This window comes from Macrosteles quadrilineatus, unplaced genomic scaffold (assembly GCF_028750875.1).
Source record: "Macrosteles quadrilineatus isolate MER2022 unplaced genomic scaffold, UCM_ALF_1.0 Scaffold_3__2_contigs__length_128488019, whole genome shotgun sequence".
NCBI classification, from domain to species: domain Eukaryota; kingdom Metazoa; phylum Arthropoda; class Insecta; order Hemiptera; family Cicadellidae; genus Macrosteles; species Macrosteles quadrilineatus.
This window is the reverse complement of record NW_026542596.1, coordinates 114,915,280-114,927,407: the sequence shown is the minus strand read 5'-3', so window position 1 is coordinate 114,927,407 and position 12,128 is coordinate 114,915,280. Positions and strand designations below refer to the sequence as shown.

The following is a 12,128-nucleotide window of genomic DNA, read 5'->3' as shown; positions in this document are numbered from 1 at the left end:
CATCACAAACAAATTAGTCGAAATGCAACCAACAGCAAAATTATTAGTCAGTTCTCATAGATTTAAAACCAACAGAGGATGTTTAAATTGATTAAATACGTACATATTGAAATCTACCTAATAAGTTAAATCGAAGTTGATAAAATGTCAAAAACAGCTGATTTAAAGTGGTTTTAGATCTAAAGTAATCATCGTCAACTACAATGTTACAATGTCCAGTGGTATGGGCACAACCGGGCCCATCAGTTCGGGGTAAAGTTGTAGCTAATGTTGAGTGTGTGGTTCACCATGAATTGTACAACTTGGATACTCCCCGGCCCCGAGGAACTATGTTGGGGCGATTTTGGCGGGATTGTCACTCCCCAGTACATTACGAAATTTACCCACCAGAAACTTTAATTCCGTTTAGTACGACCATCCTAGATTCAATTAAATAATAAAATTGGCCGTTTAGTTTGTTAGCTTAAAGAGATAAATAATTTGATAAGTTTGAATACTGTCCATGATTTTTCTTACTTATGAGTGGATGAATATATTTTCATGTACATGGCGGAATAATAGGAGCTGGAAAATCACTTCGTGTACAATTATTGATGAACAATACTTTTACATACATACATTACGACACAAAATTTGTTCATACAGAACAACAGGTCTCAGTCGATTTAAAACCATTTTATTTCTAATTTACTATATTTAATATAAAAATTAAAGCAAAAAGTATGTAACAAACTTAGATAAGAACTCGACAGTTAGAAATTTAAGTTCAAGGTTAAGTTCATTGTGCTGTAGCACGCACTAAATGAAGAAATATAGTATAACTAGCATATGTATATTTCTTTTTACATTTATATTGTTAATCAGACAGCAGCTGATTCCAATCATACAAATAAATGGTAAATGAACACTAGCACGTGTAGTGGGCATATGGAGAACTAATGGAGAGCATGGAGTAATCAGCTGATCGTTTATACATTAAATATTCTATATAAATATTGACTACATAAGGAATATGGTAAAGTATTACTAAGCATCAAGGATTTGAGGTTTAATTTGGATAATGTCACTATTTGTATGTGTGCAGGTGTACAGGAGAAAATCAAAGAATCAGAAGAATTAAAACGAAAGATGGAGAAATTGAAGAAAACCTCACCAAAGCCGTAATGTAAGATGGAAAAAAATAATTTTTCCCTTGTGTATTCATACCAGAATAAGAAGAGTATAAATTTATAATATAAATTGAACATATGAAATCATCGGTAAGTAGGCCTTCTATAATACATATTTTATATGATTGGTGATTAACATAATAATGTACTAGATTTTTATTTTGTATTATTCTTTTTAACACAATTATCATTTATTTTACTTGTTACAAGGGAATGTTCCAATCACTGAATTTCTTACCATCTAACGTTGATCATTAGTCAACATTGACAGATGGAATATACTTGGTGGAATATACTCTGTTTGAAATCAAACTACCACCTTTACACGCGGAGGCTAATAAACCACACAAACACACATCTCAATTGTAACCTATACATTTAACAAACTGAAACAATACGTTCAGTCTTTGACTATTTTATTTCTCCTTGGACGCTAGGCACGAGCTCGGGAGCTAATTTTAGGCACGAGCTCGGGATTGTTTTTTACACTACTTCAGGCCATTGGAGATTTGGCGGGATTTGAACCCTAGACCTCAGGGAGCCCTGACGCTCTAATCACGAGACCGACTCGCTCCCCTAGTCTTTGGCTATTACAAGTAGTATACAATCCATTCGCCTAGTAACGCTATAGCCAATTTCGGAGTAAACCCGAACGATTTGAGCCCCCAACATATTGTCATAGTGTGGGTAGCGAGCTGGAGTAGCCGTAAAGCAAGGGACATTGGTGCCCGAGGTCCTGGGATCAAATCTCGCCAGTGACCAATTAATTCCATCCTAGTAAAAATGCAATGCCGTTCTAAGCATAAAAATGAGAAGTATTGGGGAGGGGTCTTTAAGAGGGGTTTGAAGTATTGAGTAAACTGTGTCGAGCTAAAGCTAAATGATCTAAGACATGAAGGTGGGACAAAGATATAGATTTGTCCTGTAAATTTGCAGATTTCTGTCAGGTACACTCTTTTTTAAACTACGTCAAACTGAAACGACAACTTATAGTAGCTAAAAATCTTTTATAACAACTACCAAAGTATCAATAAATAAAGGAAAAATATAATCTTTACATCTATATATGGCTAATCCAAGTATGTTTCAACAAAGATCAACCACAGCTGATCATTAGATGAAAGTCTATTTCATTACCAAACAGTTGAAATCGAATAGATTGTTTGGTGATGTAGGAAGTTGGGATGTTGACAACATGAGGTGGTGTCTACAGGCAGCTAAACACAGTTTATTTCCTCAGAGACGACGACGGTAACAAGCAAGGCGGGGCCTCTCGACACCAACTCAACGCTAACTCAAATTAGGTTAGTGTGAAATTTCCTCAGTTTTCAATTCAATTCAATTCAATTCAATTATTTAAGATGGGGACGCCACTATGTGCGTATTTTAACCCAAATATGAGTGAAGGATGAGTGTAGGATGAGTGGCGCGATCTTGTAGTCTTGTTAGTGACTAAGGCCGACATGTTCCTTAGACACAGCTGTTAATTAATAGCCCATACAGCTAATGGCAACTAAGGGACCTACAGTTTATAGTGGAATCCGAACCACATTTTTCCTTGTAATTTACGAATTGGTCTAATTATCAGGATAATACTGCGGATAGTCGTAGTACTCACTAGTGCGGACGTTAATCCACACCAGGGAGCATCGCATCCACAGTGCATCCCTATAAATATCCACAATTCGTGACCTCCCAGTAGCTGGATTACAGGACGACGCCACCCGTCCCAGTCTAATAGTTTAGAAGTCTAATAGCTCACTACTAGAAGTTTGTGTCTAGAAGGAGAAAATTGCACGGCTTAAACTAGCAAGATTGTATCTAGTTAGTATTTCTTATTTAAGCTTGTATTTAATTTTTTAAATTCTATCAGATTTTTACATTGTGTTGCTACGTTAGGATTCTGTTACAGAAACAATGTAAATGTTTTGTTTTCTTTATAGTATTTTTATATTATGTTCTTTATGTATTTCAATGCATCAAACTAAGTTATTATGTTATCATTAATAAATAAGATTAATTATAAAGTTTAAGTTTGAAGTTTTTATTCAAGATTATTGTGTTTTATGTGAATTATAGATGTGTGACGGCTTATGTAATAGTAGTAGTTTACGCAACGATCGCGTTAAGACCATTTATGCGAACTGAGTACACTACATCACCTACGACCGTTTTTAATTAATTACTAACAATCACTACTCATAACAACTAAGAGAGGTTATGTTTTCGTTTATAACCTCTCATTGCCACTGACAGTAATGCAACGACTTAATGTACCAACCACTAACTACAACGATCATTAACAATGAAATTGGTAAACAGCTGATTGTTTGAGGTTAGAAGCATTAAAACTTCACTTTTATCTCAACAAGTGATTCTCATTGGTCCGTTATTCGTGTTTTAAAGTAATTCAATACTGTAACGTAAGTAAACACAAGTGAATATTAAATAAGTTAAGTTAAGTGTTTAATAAGTTATTAAATGAGTTAAGTGAATATTTTAAATTCTAAGAACTGAACTGAAACGGCCAGTTTAAAAAAAAAAACTATCGTAGGTAAACTTGTTAAAAATATTATTTAAACGATAGTAAAAAAATAAATTGGTCCTGGATTAATCTACCAATTGTTATTAAATAGTTTTACCTTTTAGTATGCCTCGTGCAAAACAGTTATGATTTTAAAATATAAGTTGACTTAATCAATGTTGTTATAAAGTAAGAAAAAAATTCTAACTGATTGAATAGTTAAAAAAGCTGTGGCAAATATTCAATCAGAATGTGTTAATGCATAAACTTTTAGAAATTTGACTAAATAATTACTACAAAAACAAAATGAATTAAATATATAAACAATAATAAAAATGAATGACTAATTTTGTTTGAATAGCAAAATCCCCTTGGCCTATATTGTATAATTTGGGAAAATATTTAAGAAAAATAATTACATAAGAAATCATGATGTGACATAAACTTGCAAAGAGATATAACTTGGTATTAAATCAGACTTGTTGAACTTCCGGCAAAAGGCTGTTCTTGAATATTTACAAGCAGAGCTTGTATTACAAGTCGACTTCTCACTTTGGGTGTCGTGGACTTGATAAACGGTACGACGGTGCTTTACATGAATTGTTGAACACACTGAAAACGAAGCTGTAATGGAGTTAAGAAATAAAATAGGTTGAAAATAGTGTTTAGTTAATAAACAGTTTTTTACCATATAAAAATATACGTTTAACTTTTTGTTTAGCAAAATTTAAAAGTTTTAGTAGTGAAAGCAAGCCTTGCTCCCGGAAAAATACAAGATAATTACATACAAATTCATCGTTTGTTAAAGCAAAGATTGCATTATCTTTCTAATCGCATTTCACGTTTGAAACTTTACTATAACTTGTGTATAGTTATGAGGTGATGATACAAATAAAACATTTTAAGAGTAGTTTAATTCCAGTAGTTGTTTCTACTTGTGTTTTATGGGGCTTACCTTCTTCGTGTAACATACATTTACTGCTTTACGTTGAAATATATATCGAAGGTTTTACTTATTTAGGAGGTAAGAATTAATCATATCAATAAATTATAAGCGTTTAAGCACATCTTGTTCTGCTGCAATAACTATTGAGCAACCACGCTTAATCATCATAAACTAAAAAAATTATCAATAAGTGTTCCATGTGCATAGAAATTGTTGTTACAATTAAAACCTGAAATAAAACATTATTTAAAAATCATAGGTTATGGTATAAAATAATTGTTAATCTAATTAAACATGTTTTGTCGTCTAATTACGCTATATACCTTTTACAGTAGCCACATTTCACACTCAGAATTTTTGAAATTAGATGTAACTATAACAAATTTTTAGTATGCTCCTCTATAACCTACTACAGAATTTTAAGATTGACAAAATCAGTAGGCTCCAGAGAAGTCCTGAGTATTGAAGAGTAGTAAAAAAGTTTAGAGATATGCCAGACCTGAACATTAAACTTTATAGCCTTTGACGACGAAGTGGTAGTTACAGACAGCTTAAAATGTTCTTAGGCGTTAGAACTTGTATTTCTAAAGGGAACTTTGTGCACTTTATGACCTAAATCTTATACGATCTGGACAGTTTTATGAATATTCTACATTTGATTAAAACAAAGACGTTTAGGGAAACACTCATAAACGAGTTTGACTGTACAAGAAAAGTTAGGAAATCAGCTGTTTTAACCCTCATTATAACCCTATGTTAAACATAACTGTTTCGACCATTTTACGTTTTTAAAATCTTAATTATTCATAGATATTTCGATTGATATAACTTAATTTTTGCTCTAAGCAACGTTGTCTTTAAACATGTAGTTATGTGTATTTCTGTGTAAAAGGATTTTTTCTACTAATAATACCGAAAAAGCTGTAAAAGCAACTGAATTCTAAAGATTGGTGTTCTAACCAACAGCAGTCCCTTATTTGACAAGGCATCTACAAATTAGCTGTAAATTGAGATTGTGGTTGTGCATCGATTGGAAGATTATTGTGTTACAGACTTATCTAGCTCTTGGGTTTCTTATTTTTTCGACCAAGACGATTTAACAGTTTTATTATCATTTCGTCAAGCATTTTTTATTTTATTGATCAAAAGGAAAAGAGAATTTTTGTGATTATCTTGATCAACCAATATTAAGATTCTTGGGGGATTGTGGAAAACACAAGCTACTTTACCACCCTTTCAATGATTTACAAAAACAAGTAAATTGTTTCGTTAGGATTAAGATTTCAAAGTGTAAGGGATTTTCCGTCCCCGTGCTAATACATTTTTACATTTTCAAACCAACAGAATGTAAAACATGTTTTTATATGCACAAATGTTACTCACCAATGGCAGGCAGGATTACAAAATTCTGCCCGGTTCAAAGTGGTAGGATTAAATTAAGCTGGGACCGACCAGTTGGGCAACAGAGTTATATATTTTGACAAGGGATTTAGAGTTGACGAACCTATAAAACATGGTTCAATGTGGTCATATACTATAGCTGACGAATGTTTTGCGCATGAACAATAATAAAAACTAGAGGTCGTCCCGTGGTCGAGAACTCGGAAAAAATATGTTATGTACTAACAGACTTCTATATTTTCACTCAATACTGTAGAAAATAAAACATGTGATCAGAATTTCTTCAATTTGTTTTGATTTTCTGTTGTTTTTGTTTATATTGTGTCGTTATTTCGTCACCATCATGGCGACTCATAAGACCCACGTTAATTTTTTGAAATTTTATATTCATTTTTTGTGCTTATTTTTTAGCCTATTTTAATTAATAAAGGGATTCTGAAATTCTACAGGTAAATATCTAAAATCTGACATTTCACTACTATCCGTCCATCCTTACAGTGTGTGTCCACCAACATTTTTTTTTCTGACTATGAAAATTTGATAAAAATAGATACAGTCAAATCGCTGAGTTGAAGTGTGAAAAACATATGTGATGAAAACCTTTCTATAATCCAACATGGTAGATGGTGGCAGGTGTTAGCAAATACAACAGATACATTCGCTGGGATACATTAGGGTGTCGTTCCGCTCCGGGTGCGGTTGTTCCCAGTTAAGGCCTATTACAGTGACTACGCCTCATTTCCCTGCTTACTTTGAGAAATGGTAAGTGTAACACGTTTCCACAACCGACATATAGTCTCGTAACGTTTTCCTAATGCGAGTGTTTCAGGGTAAATATATGTTGAATCGCAATACAAATTGTATTAGATTTTTAGGAATCTATAATTTGGTATTTTGCATTCTACTAGGAATGATTATCACTACATAGTTTTGTGCTTGTTACGTGTTTAGTGGTGACAAAATCATTTGAATTGCTGTATAAAAAAAAAGGAAAAACACCAACACCTTTGAGGTTAGTCCATATATATTGATGTTTTGCATATTTGAAATTTTACTTGTTTAAGGCTTGAAAACAAAGCATGATCTCAAGCCTGCATCACCTATTTTAAACCTTTGAAATAACCCTGTATAGAGAAAATTGTAATCATTCATCTACTCTAAAAAACCTAATATATTATGTCGAAAAGTCTTTTTAGCAAAGGGTTGTTTATCAAGGAGTGTACCTTTAAATATTTTGTGCATTTGACAAGGCCACTTTTAGATTATGTTCCGAGTAAAATACTGTTTTTTTTTATTGGACATTTAAGTGTCTCCCTAATGTTGTCCCTTAAAAAGTCATTGTTCACATCCTTAAAATAAGAACGCCGGTGTTTAGCATCGTAGGGATATGATCATATCTAAAAATATACCTGTCATCTAATTATAAATTTTTCCAATATTAATTGTTTTAAATTAATCCTTATAGGTATAATAAATCAATTTTGGTTTCATTTATATGTTGCTTAAAAAGTAATAATCGCACTATAGTGAGAACAGTCACTTTGCTTGTAAAAGTATGTTATTATTTTCCGTTTGAGTTGAATATACAAGTGAAATTTAAACAACTTCTCAATAATGTACTTTATAATATTTTTCTTACTAAAAAGATTTTGTAGTATTCTAGGAATACCAATGAAAAAAAAAAAGCTTCGATATAGAAATTCATGTTCCCATTACAGGCCTTTCCTATTCTTCTATGATATAAGTACGGCTAAAATTTAACTCCGAATCTACCTCTCTTCATGACATTGGGATAATGAAACACCATTATTGATTGGTATGATTTAAACCTACACCAACAGAACCGTAGTCACCCTAACTACTACAACAGCCAATCAACTATTCAAATATAATTTGTCTACAACAAATATATTTCGCGTACTTAGAGATTCCAACAGTAACATAATTTATCTTTGCAACATCTGACTACGACGGATAGCTACCAGAATACATAACGTTCAAGGGTTATAACTCTGTAGGCTAACGGTCCGGCAGCCCAAACGATACGTTACGCACATTATGGTGGATTTACCCTCACGAGGAGCACTTACATTTGGAAGGGGAAGTCATACATTCCCAGCGAATGTTACATATCGCTTCTTAATATCCTGTTTCAAAAGATTTTTTTCGATTATTTAATTTTAAAATTTTGGTTAATTACTGACAATTAATTGCTTTTAAATGCAATGAATTTGAATAGAAAATGTAGATTAATTTCACCATATTTTTACCTACCAACGAAGTTATACAGGGTGATTGATATATGTGTGCCAGCCGTTTTATTCGAAAACCATAAGAGATATCAAAAAAAGTTAAAAGGTAAGTGCCTTGGACTTTTTATTAAAAAAATTGTAGTCAAGTCAAAAAAATTATTTTAGCCGCCATTTTTTCAATATGGCCGCCAGATTGGATTTTTCTTATGGAACAACCTGTATTTTATGATGTATTCTGGTAGAAAATGTAATTTTAAGACGATTTTATCCCTGTAATTTTTGTCATAAACCTAACCGTTTCAAAGATAATAATGGTTAAAGTTTTGAAATTTCTGCATGAGAAAGAGTTTCGATAAAGGCCTAAGCAAGCATGCCAGCTGTTTTATTCGAAAACCATTCAAAATTTCACAATTTAAACCATTATTATCTTTGAAATGGTTAGGTTTATGAAAAAAATCACATGAATAAAATCGTCTAAAATTACATTTTCTATCAGAATACATCATAAAATACAAGGTGTTCCATAAGAAAAATCAAAGTTGGCAGCCATATTGGAAAAATGGCGGCTAAAGTAATTTTTTTGACTTGACTACATTTTTTTAAATAAAAAATCCAAGGCACTTACCATTTAACTTTTTTTTATATCTGTTATAGTTTTCGAATAAAACTGCTGGCACACTTATATCAATCACCCTGTATATGGAAAACAATCCGATTTGTTGGGAATTTTGCCTCGGTTTAAATTGATCACTTATGATTATCACAACAAAAGTTTCAATCTCTTGAATTCCATAAAGTCATACATGATACAGCTACTAACAATTAATTGCTAAAAACTAAAAAAAATACATGAAACGATTTCCTTACGAAAGTTGACATAGTAAATTGATTTCCTTTTTTTTCAAAATAAAAATTATTTTTTACGTTTGAACTAAAATTAAACTATAATTTTGACCAAATCTGATCCAACTCCTAGTTCAATGAGTTGTAAGAGCCAATCGTAAGGTAAAATTAACAAATGCTTGTTGGCAAGCCTGTTTACCCTAATAGTTTACTTATTAGCTTATTTTACTTTAAAATACAAAATTGAATATTTGTGAGCGCAGGAATTGTTATGCAAGAATTATTTTGTTTTTAGCTGTAACTATCCCCCACTTTACATGTAATATTACATTTATATTTACTAAAGAAATTGATTCTTTTCTTGAAAATCAAATTTTTAATTTTGATTATCATATGCTCGATTATTGTAATACAGATCATTCGAATAAATAAAAGATAAATTATGCCTTTTTAAATTCAGGCTTGCTACATTTTTTAGGAATATCCTTAATTATTATTTTTACCAAATGTTCGATCCAGTTTCTCAAAACAGTTAAATTAAAAATATCTGATAAAATCACGCTCATTGAATTAACAATTTCACTTGGTGATTAAATATTTGAATAACATCACTAGTAGTCTAAATAGTTATAAAGAAATGCCAACATTAATGTTATCTCTTAACATAGAGATAACTGAATGTTTGTACCAGTAACATTTGTAGCATTTTATCAGATATGTGAGCAGTCTCGGCTTTACAGGGTGTCAAGGAATGTCTTGGCTCGCTTGGCTCATGTTAATCGCTTTCTCAGTCGGTGTGATGGGAGTGAACTTTTATTTTGCTCTAATGTGTGAGTAGCATTTATTCAAATAATATAACTAAAAATATTAGATATTTAGTGACATAATTAAATGCATTGAATATTTTTCGTATTTTTTATGTTATAAATTTGTTTGATTTAAAATGGGTTAAAATACAAAATACCCCCGCCACAGCAAACCTGCCGACTAAGCGAATTTCCATTTGTCTGAATTGTTTTTCAGTTAAATATATTTTAATAACATTAGGTTTAACGAGTACCTAGGTTTGCTGCTACAATGAAACTAATAAAGTGTGTTTTTTTAGTAAAATATTGATAGCTTAGTACAAAATAAATAAATTTGCCACGTTTGATCAAAATATATCCATAAACAAGCAAAGTACAACATTTGACAATATTCTCCATAAGAATAACATGGGAATTTTAAATTTACAATTTTTTTAATTTTCTCCGTTACTAATAACCGAACAAAACTACTGTAATATACTAAATTATTTGTTTTTTTAAGCTCTTTAAAAAGGTCTAAAGAGAAATTGGGAAATTTTGTGTTTTGAGGGTCAAAAATGAGAAAAACCAATTTTTACCACATAAAACCCCCCGTAAAGCCCCGTTCCCATGGTCCGATAATGCTGGTTCGCGAACTCATTCACGTTTATCCCGCTTTACACCTTTAAACCAAATTTCATCAAAATCGGACCAAAATTACCCAAGTTATCGCGTTCACGGACGTATATATATATATATATATATATAAATCTATATATATAGGGATATATACATATATAAAAATTTGAACGAATGGTGTTTTTGGCCTCTGGGGACATCAAAATGAAAAAGTAAATCGGTCCCGGGTCTAGGTCTTACCGTGCCATCTACGGTAATAGCTACTTCCCTATAGGGAAATTCTTTAACAAAGAAAATATTTTGAGATTTAATGGAAAATGGATGAAATGTTTTATTTACATGGCTGGAAAAACCGAGAGAATTATTTAGTGTGAGTGATTAACTAATATAAAAGTACTTATTTTTATTATTGCTAACCATTAATAATTACAGTACAGTTCATCTATAGTATGAAAATCGGTCGTATATTATGGTATATGGTATGAATATTGGGGAGGACGCATTTTGATACTGTACTTTCATATGAATAATTATGATTACTTTTTTGCTTGGTAATCGTTCGATATAGCCAGTTTTGACATGAACACGAAATCCTAAATTTTAGTAACTAAATGTCTTACACTAATTAATTTTGAAAAAAGTAAACAGCTGAACTGATTCATGGGATGAATTTTTACAAGTACGTTCACCTTTATGTGTATTGTTTTGTTTTGTTTTTGAGAATAACATTTGAAGCTCCTCTAACCGTTTTCATGTCAAGTAGCTTGAGTTACAACTTTCAAGTTAGGCATTGCAGTTTACTTTAAAGAAAATTAAATAACGCTTGCTATTCACAAGCTTATGTTACCTTAAAGAATATTTAAGATTGATAATTTATTCATAGTTTTGATGTTAGCTTGAAAATAGTTTATATGATATTCTTTTGGAAATATTTTATAGCATAGAATATTAATGACTTCCATCTGTTTCAGCGATATTAAGGGAACTCTACCAATCGGAGAAAGGTGTGAAATAGTGAAGTCGATTCGTTAATTTGATTTATTTTGTAAAAATATTTTATCATTGTACATTTTATTTAAGTAATTCTATTATTTCTCAAACACACCATTTGTTGTGTGTGGAAATGAAAAATTATGCTGTATCTCTTTAAATATACGTTTATTTTAATCTTTACTGCACCACTGATTTTAAATACCTCAATACTAAAATACCGTGTACAGCGTCTGAGTGGATATAGTGCTTGCCAACTAGTAAAAGGAAGCCAATACAATCCAGAATATTCAATGGATTGTTGTGTTTCAAAATAAGGCTTAGCTTTATCACCCTGGCCATAACAAAAAAGAAAAAAAATCAGGTAGTCTCATAGTTATTATATTATTATTATATAAAGTAATTATATTACTTCATTTATCAGAGCATTTACTAGACATGCAGGAAAATAAATACACCCACCATCTCAATAATAAAGGTCATAATAAACATGGATGTAGTAGAACGTTTTAAAATTCATTATGACGTTGGTTCTGAAATGTTAATATTGTTTTGATTTTTCTACTATTATTGTTTAAC

At 31.4% G+C, this 12,128-nt stretch overlaps 1 protein-coding gene and 1 long non-coding RNA gene across 7 annotated transcripts in view; one reads left to right on the top strand and one right to left on the bottom strand.

Moving 5' to 3' along the window:
• Positions 1-12,128, bottom strand: part of LOC128988457 (disks large 1 tumor suppressor protein-like) — a 1,201,819-nt gene that overhangs the window by 606,759 nt on the left and 582,932 nt on the right. The gene's annotated exons all lie outside the window — the stretch shown is intronic.
• Positions 2,351-11,691, top strand: LOC128988460 (uncharacterized). Its single transcript, XR_008490383.1, has 3 exons — positions 2,351-2,473; positions 9,876-9,965; positions 11,531-11,691. It is a non-coding gene; the product is annotated as an uncharacterized LOC128988460 (long non-coding RNA).